Source organism: Dendrobates tinctorius, unplaced genomic scaffold (genome assembly GCF_039654945.1).
Source record: "Dendrobates tinctorius isolate UK_male_01 unplaced genomic scaffold, ASM3965494v1 ptg000048l, whole genome shotgun sequence".
NCBI lineage: Eukaryota > Metazoa > Chordata > Amphibia > Anura > Dendrobatidae > Dendrobates > Dendrobates tinctorius.
The window spans coordinates 4,513,481-4,526,539 of record NW_027361716.1 but is presented as its reverse complement, the minus strand read 5'-3'; positions in this window follow the sequence as shown (position 1 = coordinate 4,526,539).

The following is a 13,059-nucleotide window of genomic DNA, read 5'->3' as shown; positions in this document are numbered from 1 at the left end:
CGTACACTGGGTTTGAACGCCCACATTGCCAAACTAATCTCGTTTGAGATGATGCCCTTTCGGTTGGTGGAAAGCACAGCTTTCCGCGAACTCATGGCCTATGCAGTACCACGCTATGACCTACCCAGTCGCCACTTCTTCTCTCGCAAAGCCATCCCAGCCCTCCACCATCATGTGAAAGACCGCATTGTCCATGCACTCAAGCAGTCAGTGAGCGGAAAGGTGCACCTCACAACTGATGCATGGTCCAGTCGGCATGGCCAGGGCTGTTACGTGTCCATCACTGCGCACTGGGTTAATGTGGTGGATGCAGGGTCCACAGGGGACAGCGGTGGTGGGACAGTGCTGCCTAGCCCACGATATAGGAAACAGTTGGCTGTAGGCGTTCGACCCTCCTCCTCCTCCTCCTCCAGAAGCGAAAGCTCGTCCACAGAGCGCAGTCGTACGAGCACTCCATCTGCAGCTGCCACTGTTGCACACGATGTGTCCCCCTATCGAGCAGCTAGTGGAAAGCGTCAGCAGGCTGTGTTGCAGATGATGTGTTTGGGCGACAGACACACCGCCGAGGTGCTGGCTGAGTACTTGAAGCGACAAACTGAGTCATGGCTGGGCAGTGTACATCTTGAGGCAGGCAAGGTAGTTAGTGATAACGGCCGTAATTTTGTGGCAGCCATAGCCCTTTCAAAACTCAGCCACATACCTTGCTTGGCTCACACCTTGAACCTGGTGGTGCAGTGCTTCCTCAAAAATTATCCGGCGTTAACAGCCCTGCTCCAGAAGGTGCGAAGACTGTGCGCACACATCCGCCGGTCGCCTGTACACTCCGTTCGTATGCAGAAGCTGCAGCGATTGCTCCACCTTCCCAACCACCGCCTCATTATCGACATTGCAACAAGGTGGCACTCCACCCTGCACATGGTGGAGCGGCTGTGCGAGCAGAGGCAGGCCATAATGCATTTGTGGGAGGATACACAGCCAGGCACTTTGAGAGCAGACATGGAGTTGACAGGTGTGCAGTGGTCGAAGCTGAAAGACCTTTGTAAAGTCCTTCAGTGTTTTGAGGAATGCACACGGCTGGTAAGCGCAGACGACGCCATCCTAAGCATGAGCATCCCACTTATGCGTCTGCTCATGCAAACTTTGACGCACCTTAAGGAGCAGGCGTCTGCAGCCAATGTTGATGAGGAGGAGGGAATCCTTGATGACATTCAGCCATTGTCTGCTCAGGGACCTCTCCTGGACGAGGTGGAGGAAGAAGAGGAGGAGGAGGATGATGATGGGGATGATTACTTAGGGGAGGAGGATGCATCTCGTGGGGCAAGTGAAAATGTTGGCGTGGCAAGGTCTGGTACAGGGTTTGTGCGTGACTGGAGGGATGTGGATTTGCCAGAAAGTGCTCCTCCACCCAGCACTCGCAGTGCATCATTGACACCGGGAACATTGGCCCACATCTCAGATTATGCCTTGCGGATCCTAAAAAGGGACCCCCGCATTGCCAAAATGATGAACGATGACGACTACTGGTTGGCCAGCATCCTGGATCCACGCTATAAAGGCAAATTACAAAACATCATGCCACAGGAGAACCTTGACCTAATATTGGCTAATAAACAAGCAACTCTGGTAAATCGGTTGCTTGAGGCATTCCCAGCACACAGCAGCGGTGATGGTTCTCACACGAGCCGTACGGGCCGGGGGCAGCTTGGCAGAGGTGTTCGTGGTGCACACAGCAGAAGTGGCGTTGGAGACAGGGGTTTCATGACCATGTTGTGGACTGATTTTTCAAATACCGCTCACACAACTGGTAATACTGCATCGATGGAAAGTGACAGGAGACAGCAGTTGTCAACTATGGTTACAAACTACTTTTCCTCCCATATCGATGTTCTCCCACACAGGTCATTCCCCTTTGACTATTGGGCCGCTAAACTGGACACCTGGCCTGAATTGGCCCAATATGCCTTACAGGAGCTCGCTTGCCCAGCTGCAAGTGTGCTATCGGAAAGAGTCTTCAGTGCAGCTGGATCAATCCTGACAGAAAAAAGGACCCGTCTGTCAACCCAAAATGTGGATGATCTAACCTTCATTAAAATGAACCACGCATGGGTTTCCAAGGATTTTGTCCCACCTTCCCCTGATGACACATAGGGTGACAGAAAAATGGCTTGCTTTGGTCCACCTCTTCCTGGTACTTCACCTATTTCACCTTTTGCATCAGCTGAATGTCCAACATCAACATATGCCACTTTCTAAAACTCCCTAACTGTGCTGCCTCCCCCCCCATGGCCGGGGTCACCACCTAGCGCACGACACCGTGCGAGTGCCGTTGCCCTGGACAGGTGGGTAGGCCGACTCTTGGGCGCGGGCACTGGCACAAGGTCCCTCATAGTGCAATCAAGTGTCTCTGACGGTGGTGGTGCACACCCGCCGTCAGACACACCGCTGTACTATGAGGGGCCCAGTGCCAGTACCGACGCCCACGAGTGGGCCCCCCTTGCTTGGGCAGGGCCCCAGCATTTGCAATCTTTACCTCTCCCTGCTCCTCCGCTGTGTAATCTGGGCCGTCAAATCCATACTGTGCCTGACACCGTCTGAGCCTGCCTCCTGATGTATAGACATATATTTTGAATGTGTACGCTATCCATACATGTTATCCGGGGATACGGTACCCTTTCTAACCTTTGTGCAATCACGTGCAATCCATACTGGGCCTAACACCGTCTGAGCCTGCCTCCTGATGTATAGACATATATTTTGAATGTGTACGCTATCCATACATGTTATCTGGGGATACGGTACCCTTTCTAACCTTTGTGCAATCACGTGCAATCCATACTGGGCCTAACACCGTCTGAGCCTGCCTCCTGAGACATATATTTTGAATGTGTACGCTATCCATACATGTTATCCGGGGATACGGTACCCTTTCTAACCTTTGTGCAATCACGTGCAATCCATACTGGGCCTAACACCGTCTGAGCCTGCCTCCTGAGACATATATTTTGAATGTGTACGCTATCCATACATGTTATCCGGGGAAACGGTACCCTTTCTAACCTTTGTGCAATCACGTGCAATCCATACTGGGCCAAACACTGTCTGAGCCTGCCTCCTGATGTATAGACATATATTTTGAATGTGTACGCTATCCATACATGTTATCTGGGGATACGGTACCCTTTCTAACCTTTGTGCAATCGCGTGCAATCCATACTGGGCCTAACACCATCTGAGCCTGCCTCCTGAGACATATATTTTGAATGTGTACGCTATCCATACATGTTATCCGGGGATACGGTACCCTTTCTAACCTTTGTGCAATCACGTGCAATCCATACTGGGCCTAACACCATCTGAGCCTGCCTCCTGAGACATATATTTTGAATGTGTACGCTATCCATACATGTTATCTGGGGATACGGTACCCTTTCTAACCTTTGTGCAATCACGTGCAATCCATACTGGGCCTAACACCGTCTGAGCCTGCCTCCTGAGACATATATTTTGAATGTGTACGCTATCCATACATGTTATCCGGGGATACTGTACCCTTTCTAACCTTTGTGCAATCACGTGCAATCCATACTGGGCCTAACACCGTCTGAGCCTGCCTCCTGAGACATATATTTTGAATGTGTACGCTATCCATACATGTTATCTGGGGATACGGTACCCTTTCTAACCTTTGTGCAATCACGTGCAATCCATACTGGGCCTAACACCGTCTGAGCCTGCCTCCTGAGACATATATTTTGAATGTGTACGCTATCCATACATGTTATCTGGGGATACGTTACCCTTTCTAACCTTTGTGCAATCACGTGCAATCCATACTGGGCCTAACACCGTCTGAGAATGATAGATGGGGCCCACCATACACTGGAACATTCCAAAGGTGGACATCAGACACTGGAGCAGCATTTACAGGGCCCATTATACACTAGAGCATTAGAAATGGGGCCCATTATGTTTGGAGCATTATTTGGGCCCATAAGACAGTAGAGCTTCATCCATGGGGACCAACATATACTGTAGCATTATGTGGAGCTCATCATATACTGTTTCAAACATTATATGGGACCAATGATTCTGTATGGAGAAATAGATGAGCCTCGTCATGAGATGTAAAAAGTGAGGTATTTTTCATTGTACTATACTGCTATTTCTCAGCCGTATCGGAGCATGATGAGTTGTGGTATGTGTTAAAGGGGCGCTCTTTCGCCCAGGGCACATGAAAACCTGGAGCCAGCCCTCCCCCCCCACAGTCTGTAGCCAAATAACCCCCATTTTTCAGTGCGTAACTTGTATTATGAAGTTAATTAAGGTTGACAAGCTTAAGTAAGAAGAATTGATGCTTTTGGCATTCAAATGGGCACTGTTGGTGTGTTTCCTGTCCTCCTCTCACTGCCGACTTTTATTCCCCATTGACTTACATTGGGTTTCGTGTTTCGGGACGACCCCGACTTTTCCCTATAATCGGACGATCTTGCTCGACCCAACTTTTGGAAAAGTCGGGTTTCACGAAACGAAACGCGACCCTAAAAAACCAAAATTCGCTCAACTCTACAAATGACCTCTCATAGGTTAAATATCAGAATAATTATGAGCATGATGATAGAAATAGGCAAACATAATATGTAAATAAACCATGTGGAAATATACATATAGGCACATACTTAGAGTGCCGCCTATTGTATCAATTCCCATAAATCAGACAAACCATATACCAATCAAAGATGTATTCAAAGATTCCAAGTATTAATGTATGGCCCAAATACTGGCGCATAAAAAATAGCAGCCTAGAATAATTGCACAATGTCCACTGAACATACAGACCCTAATTCATATAAACAAATGTCAGCAAAGTGCTGGATGCATACCTGGGGGTGAGAAAACAACCCTGACGCGCGTTTCGCGTCAGCTTCCTCAGGGGGTTATGAGAAAGTGGAAGATAGATGGCCATTAAATAGTTCATGCACAGCCCCATCATAATGCAGGTGTAACGGCGGCTCCGGCGCTAGTACCGTAGACCGGAAGTCATGGAATCGGCGTCTCATGTCACAGGAACCCGCCAGACAGCGACGCGTCAGCTGAGGGGCGGGACCCGCGGCGCCTGGGAGACGCGTGTCCATGACAACAGTCAAACAGCCGAGCATCCGGAGTCGCACCCCGCAGGAAGTGATCATGCAAAGAGTGACAGCTTAAGTATTGTAAATTAACATTCCATATGTATTATACTTGCTTGATCGATTGAAAAATGTAAAAGTACATCTGACATGTGTCCAAATGAAGGACCCATAGTAATACCCCAAAGAATACATACATCTAATACGCCACATTATAGCGCTATGTCAGGGAAAATTTGAGATATGAACATATATATTATTTTATGCATGGATCAAAAAAAATGGAGAAATGTATATTAAACCAAGTTTCCAGAACAATATCATCCCCATTGTATCCCCTCAAGATTGGCACAAAATATAACTAATTTAATGTATATGGAGATAAACAAAGGATATACCAACATAATCCACAGCATAATGGAGATATCATGACACCTTAAAAAAGTTTTTTATAAAAAAAAATCCATATAGAATGTACATAGAGCAGACTCAATATCTATATATATTTCCCAAAAAAATGATAAAAAGGGTTAGTCGCCATTTTTCACTACTCAAGCTAAATATGACCCACTAGCAGCAATACTCATAAAGCAGTGGAGGACGAAAAACAAGGCATATATGAAAATACAATGCATAATTAAACAAACATTGTTCAATATATTCGTTGTAGATCAATTTGCTTCAATGTAGTGTTGCATGTGAGACATAATAGATCACTTTATCCAGATATCCAGGGGCCAGAAAAACAAAGAGGACTAGACCAAAAAGATCTAAATAGGAAAAAGAAATGGAAGAATTAAAATCAGACCAAAGACATAACTATAAAAACGGAGCAAAACTTAAGACCTCATTGAGGCCTTTGGGTCGTACACAATCCACCCTCATTATCCACTTGGCTTCTAACTGGGAGAGATTTTTCTTCCAATTGCCCCCCCGTCCGTCTATGAAAACACGATCAATACCCTTAATTCTCAGAAGTTTCGCATCACACGCATGCACGCCCCTGAAGTGCCGAGGTATGGGTTTCAAGGTGGACATGTCCGCAACATCCCCCGCCTTTATGATGTCACGGACATGCTCACGTACTCGAACATGCAGCTGGCGTGAAGTTAGTCCAATGTAGACAAGTCCACAGGGACAGGATGCATGATAAATCACACCCTCGGTGCCACAGGTAATAAGTTGTGTGATTTGGAATTCTCTCGAAACATGACCAGAAAGGAAGGATGAACAGCGCTCCAGGTTGGCGCATGCTGCGCAATCTCTGCAAGGAAAGAACCCCCACTTCGGACCCCTTGTACCAAAACTGTCAGGAATTGGTTTCCTATAACAACTATGTACAAGTAGGTCTTTGAGGTTTTTGGCTCGTCTATAAGTAATAGATGGATAATCTTTCATAAACTTTGTCAAGGTGGAATCATGGGTGAGTATGGGCCAAAATTTCTCCAAAGACTTTCTTATCTGCGCATGTTGCTCATTAAAGGTAGAAATAAATCTCACCTGTGTAGAGCCGAGTCTTTCCTTCTTAGAGTATAGAAGATCTTTGCGTGCCATGTGTGATGCCTTCCACCAACCATGTTGGATCACATGTCCCGAGTAACCACGTTCCTCAAAGCGCAGCGCCAAATCTTGTGCTTGTGTTATAAAAGATGCTTCATCTGAACACACCCTTCTGGTACGTAAAAATTGTCCCACCGGGATACTATTCTTCAAAGCTCTGGGATGTGCTGAGGAAGCATGCAAAAGAGAATTTACAGCTGTGTCCTTCCTATATACTTCGGTGTGTAGCATTCCTTTCCCATCCTTGGAAATATGTACATCTAAAAAGTCGACCGTTGTACGACTATAATGGTATGTGAGTTTGAGATTAATATTGTTGTTATTCAATTCTTGACCAAAGGATATCAGATCTTCTTCACTGCCCTGCCAAATGGCAAGAACATCATCTATATACCTAGCCCAAAAAATAATTTGAGTGCTCAAAGAAGTAGAGTTGGTACAGAAGATATCCCTCTCCCACAGCCCCAGGAACAAATTTGCATATGAGGGGGCAAAGGCCGCCCCCATAGCAGTGCCCTGGAGCTGTAGGTAGAGGGTATCTTTAAAAATGAAGAAATTATGGGTCAGTGAAAACCCATGATCCATAGTTGTCATACAGAGGAAGGTGTTAACTGCTTGTAACCCGTCATGATGCCTAATGGAAGTATACAATGCTTCTATATCCAGGGTCACAAGCCACATATCCTCCTCCAAATTTACATGTTCTAATTTTCTAAGTACATCTCCAGTATCTTTTAAATATGATGGTAGGTTCTCAACACTTGGTCTCAGATGGAAATCCAGAAATTTACCTGTCATTTCATTGAGACCACCATTTCCCGACACTATCGGACGACCGGGAGGAGATATCGAATCCTTGTGGACCTTCGGGAGTAGATAGAGGCATGGAGTTCATGGGGATGCTGGAACCAGACCTTCTTTCACCTCTTTCGATATCAGACCAAGTTGGAAAGCATCCTCCAAAATTTCACACAACTCCGCCTGAAAGACAGATGTGGGGTTGAAGGAAAGTCTCCGATAGCATGTGCCATCCTTGAGTTGTCTCATTGCCTCTTTCTCATATAACATGGTGGGCCACACCACCACGTTACCCCCCTTGTCCGCTGGTTTAATCAGCACTCTTTTAAGTGATCTCAATTCTTTCAGGGCTTGTCTTTGTGCCCCTGTGAAGTTATCATTTTTTTACCTTGTAGGAATTCTCTTGAATTCCTCCGACACCAATTTCACAAATAGTTCTATGTTGGCATACATATTAATAGGAGGAAACTTCTTCACCTTGGGAACTATGAACTTACCTTGAGCCAAACCATCCTCTTCCCCCATATTTTCATCAGCCAGATCCTCCAAATCCCTTATAGCTTCCAATTCTCTAGGGGTCCACTCGTCACCTGTGTTCTTCTCATGCAATTTCTTCAATATGAGCTTACGTGCAAAAAGATGCAAGTCTTTTATGGCTGTGAAAACATCAAATGACGATGAGGGAGAGAAAGAGAGACCCAACCCCAAAACCTCAATTTGAGCATCAGTCAAAACAATATCGTATCAATTAGTACCTGTGTTGGGGTCCGTTTGTTCCCAGAATTCTTTTTGTTGTTATGTCTCTTATACCTGCCCCTTTTAGTGGGATAGGTATGTTGTATATTGTTTGTGGAGGTGTCTTCTATCGATGAAAGAGAAGACATAGAGGATACATGATGCGTGGCCGTCGTCTTATGCCACCTATAAACAGCATTATTCTTATAATCCAACAAATCTCTGGAGAATTTTTTGGCTTTTCCGTCCTGAACCTCCTTCTCCCAATTTTGAAACAGTTTCTCCACCTCGCTTTTAAACTGATCCATGTTGGAAGCAGACAAATCTTCCACAAGCTTTTTTTTGGCAGTTTCAATTTCAGTTTCAACACTTTCTAAACTTTTCTTGTTTATCCAAATAAGCAATTCAATTAGTGACCGGGAGCACGTATTACACATTTCTTCCCATCTATTGCGAAAAAAAGTGTCCTCTACCGGAAAGGAGGGTACAATCCTCTGGGGATCATGTTCTTCGCCAAGTAACTTTCAAGCGACGCCTTGTTCCACCAAATACGTAGGCGTTTCCTGAGTAGAATTTTATAAGAGTTTTTGAGCTCCAAAATAGACCCACTTTCAACAACACCACCTGATGCAACTTCTCCTTTAAAGATTGAATCAACATTAGAAAGCCAGGATTGTTCCCGTGCCTTGAAGTCCATGACCTAAACGTTGGAATAAACCAGCAAACAACCAATGAGTCCTAAAGAGGTCTCAATACATATCGCCCTTCCTAATACAATAGATATCCCAAGAAAAAGTGGAAGAATCAGGCGCATCACAGGGAGAATAAATACAAATGAATTTTATTAATGCCCATATGGCATAAGAACAAGAGAAGAAACATACAGGTGTGAACAACACACCAGTGATGCATAAATCCATATCAAAAAGGGTCGCATGACAAGAATTTGTACATGTACACAATGTAGCACATCAACAACAATGACACATAGGCGCATGTGCGCTAGACAAAAGTGCTACAAATGAAACAAAAAAGGATAAAGTGCTATGTGCATATCTAAGTATAATGTACACAGTACATCCAATCTTGACAGAGGATAATGGCCAAAGGTAATGATAACTGATTATGTATCCAGTGATATGAATAATTATATGAATTAGGGTCTGTATGTTCAGTGGGCATTGTGCAATTATTCTAGGCTGCTATTTTTTATGCGCCAGTATTTATGGCCATACATTAATACTTGGAATCTTTGTATACATCTTTGATTGGTATATGGCTTGTCTGATTTATGGGCATTGATACAATAGGCGGCACTCTAAGTATGTGCCCATACGTATATTTCCACATGGTTTATTTACATATTATGTTTGCCTATTTCTATCATCATGCTCATAATTATTCTGATATTTAACCTATGAGAGGTCATTTGGATCCTTTGATAATTTATGGTTATTCATATCACTGGATACATAATCAGTTATCATTACCTTTGGCCATTATCCTCTGTCAAGATTGGATGTACTGTGTACATTATACTTAGATATGCACATAGCACTTTATCCTTTTTTGTTTCCTTTGTAGCACTTTTGTCTAGCGCACATGCGCCTATGTGTCATTATTGTTGATGTGCTACATTGTGTACATGTACAAATTCTTGTCATGCGACCCTTTTTGATATGGATTTATGCATCACTGGTGTGGTGTTCACACCTGTATGTTTCTTCTCTTGTTCTTATGCCATATGGGCATTAATAAAATTCATTTGTATTTATTCTCCCTGTGATGCACCTCATTCTTCCACTTTTTCTTGAGAGCTCTGGTGTAGTAGCTTCAGGTGGAAGCTGAATTCTGTTGGTGGATTCTGTTGCTGGAAGCAAGAGCAACAGAGCAAAGCTAAGTGATGTTACCCCTGTTTTGTAACTTTCCTTTTGTGTGTTTCAGTGCAGTGGTGGGATTAGTGTCTGCACCGTCCATTTCACTAGAAAGGGCAAGGTGCAGGGCAAGCTAGGGTTTTTAGGTTCCTGATCGGCGCCCAGTGCGGAACCGGCCTAGGGATCATTAGGAGTGTAGAGACAATGACTCAGGGGAGTGCAGGAGGTCTCCACGTCCCTGTTCCCTATCGCAGGGCCCTCCATTGTATCAGTTTCCCTGGTGTTTCCCTTTATTATTTAAATTCTCCCTGCTGGAGGCGTTGTATCCAGTTATACGTGTAATTTTGAAATTTGCCTGCTGGAGGCGGTGTATCCAGCTGCCCGTTAAATTATTTAAATTCGCCCTGCTGGAGGCGGTGTATCCAGGGTCACGTGTGCCATAGAAATTCGCACTGCTGGAGGCGGTGTGTCCAGTCACACGTTGACCATCACAATGCTTAGGTGACAAACCGCACAATGCTGAAGAGTTGTGGACAGCTCTGAAAGAGCAGGCAGATCTGTTGCTGACACCCCTGTACCTACAGCTAGGCATGGCCATGTGTGACAATGGCCAGAATCTGTTGGTGGCTCTGAGGCGAGCTCACACACGTACCATGCCTGGCTCATGTGCTTAATCTCGTGGTTCAGCAGTTTCTCAAAACCTATCGTGAGCTGCCGGATCTGCTTGTCAAAGTATGCCGCCTGTGTGCTCACTTTAGAAAGCTACAGCTTCAGCCGCCCTTGCCGTGCTTCATCAGCATTTGCAGCTTCCGGCTCACCGACTGGTGTGTGATGTCCCCACGCGTTGGAATTCTACACTGCATATGTTGGAGAGGATTTGTGAGCAGAAGAGGGAAGTTGTTGACTACCAGCATCAACAAGGCTGTCAGTATTCAGTTCAGACTCCACACATAAGACCTCAAGAGTGGACATGAATGTCAGATATATTTGCCATCCTACAAAACTTTGAGGACTCCACCAAGATGGTGAGGGGAGATGACGCCATAATTAGCATCACCATCCCACTTTTCTGCATTCTGAAAAGCTCTCTGCTCACAATGAAAGAGGATGCATTGCAGGCGGATCACAATGAGATGGAGCAAGGAACCATACAGGGGATTACACACAGCCCAGCCTCGTGGATTGGTTGACAATGAGGAAGAGGAGGAGGAGGAAGAACAGGAACTACTTTCATGTGCTATAGACATTACTACAAGCAAAACTGTCATACCGTCTGTTCAGCATGGATGGGCTGAGGACAGGGAGGAGGAAGAGGAGGAGTACAGCATGGTCAGTCGTCCTGTTAGTGAGGACATGGAAGTCTTGACTGTTAGCAGTCTGGCATGCATGGCAGACTTTATGTTGTGCTGCCTTTCCTGTGACCTTCACATTATCAACATTTTGGATGACATTCATTACTGGTGACATTTCTAGACCCACCCTACAAGGAGAACTTTCAATCTCTTCTTCCAGAGGCAGATAGGTGTACTAAAATGTTGCAGTACCAGAGAAACATTCTTGCAGAATTATTAAAAAAATTCCCAACTGAAACGCCTGTGGCAGAGGTCACAGTTTGTTGGACAACCAAAGAGTGGAGGGGAGAGAGACAAAACTCCAATACAGCAGAGGCAGGAGAACACTTGCAAAGTGCTGGGAGAGTTTTATCAGACCCTCCCAGTGCCCTGGCCCAGAGGCACGGGATACTCTCACAAGGAGTGCAAAGTTTGGGAAAATGCTGAGGGAGTACCTTGCTGACTGTACCAACATCCTCTGTGATTCCTCTGTGCCTTTTATTTATTGGGTATCCAAGCTGGACACGTGGCATGAACTAGCTCACTGTTGTGAGTTCATTTTCCCCTTCACCGTCAATGTCTGATGAACTCCCTCTTTTGGTGAAGGAAGGTAGTGAGGCTGATTACCAAACACCTGATCTGGTAGATGATGACTGGGTAACAGGAAATTCTGACTGGATATAAGGCAGCCGACGCCCTTCTGATTTGCTGGTGATTTCTCTGCTGGATTCTTGGAGACCAGTCTGATTCCTGCTTCCCAAAGATAAGTTTTTGCTCTGCTATTGAACTTATTAGCTTTGTTTTGTTTACCTTGTTTTTTGGAGTTCAGCCATACCCGGTCGAGGGTGTGCTGAGTTCCATTTTTGTCTCTGATCAGTTTGTCTCTTTGCTCTGTCTTCAGAATTTACCTGAGTGCTGATATAGTCTTTTTGAAGTCCTAGCGACTTCAGGGCCTGTTTTTCCTATCAGACGGTTGGGACATTTTTTGGTAGGGTTTTTTACGGATTGCAAACAGCAGCTTTTCTATCCTGTCCTTTTTAGTTAGCTTGGGCCCCATCGTTTGCTCAACCTATCTTTCTATCTGTGTTAGTGTTTTCATCTTGCTTCACCGTCATTATATGGTGGGGGCTGCCTATTGCTTTGGGGTCTGCTCTGGGGCAGTTTAGATTTCCCTTTTCTTTCTTTAGGCCTATTTAGTTCTCCGGCTGTGTTCGAGGGGTCTAGGGCATCGTAGGAACCCCCCACGGCTACTGTTAGTTGTTGTGGATAGGATCTGGGGTCTGCAATCCGATAGCTACCAACCTCTCCGGTTTTCTGGACTTAGCTTGTATTTTTGTTTTTTCCTCCTTCGGTGACTCATTCATAACAGCTCTATATGACTTGGAGGCCCTTGCCTGCACTGCCGCTAGCATTTTGTCAGAGTGGGTTTTTAGTGCCTCTGGTGGAATTATAACTGATAAGCTTATCTGCCTGTCAAATGAAAATGCTGACAGGCTGACTTTTATAAAAATGAACATGGGCTGGATTGGGCCAGACTTCTCTACATTACCGAATGATAACAGCGAAACATAACCTCAAATCCAGTGTCTTTTTTTGGGAGGTGTATTCCCATGCACCTCTTCACACCCACACATG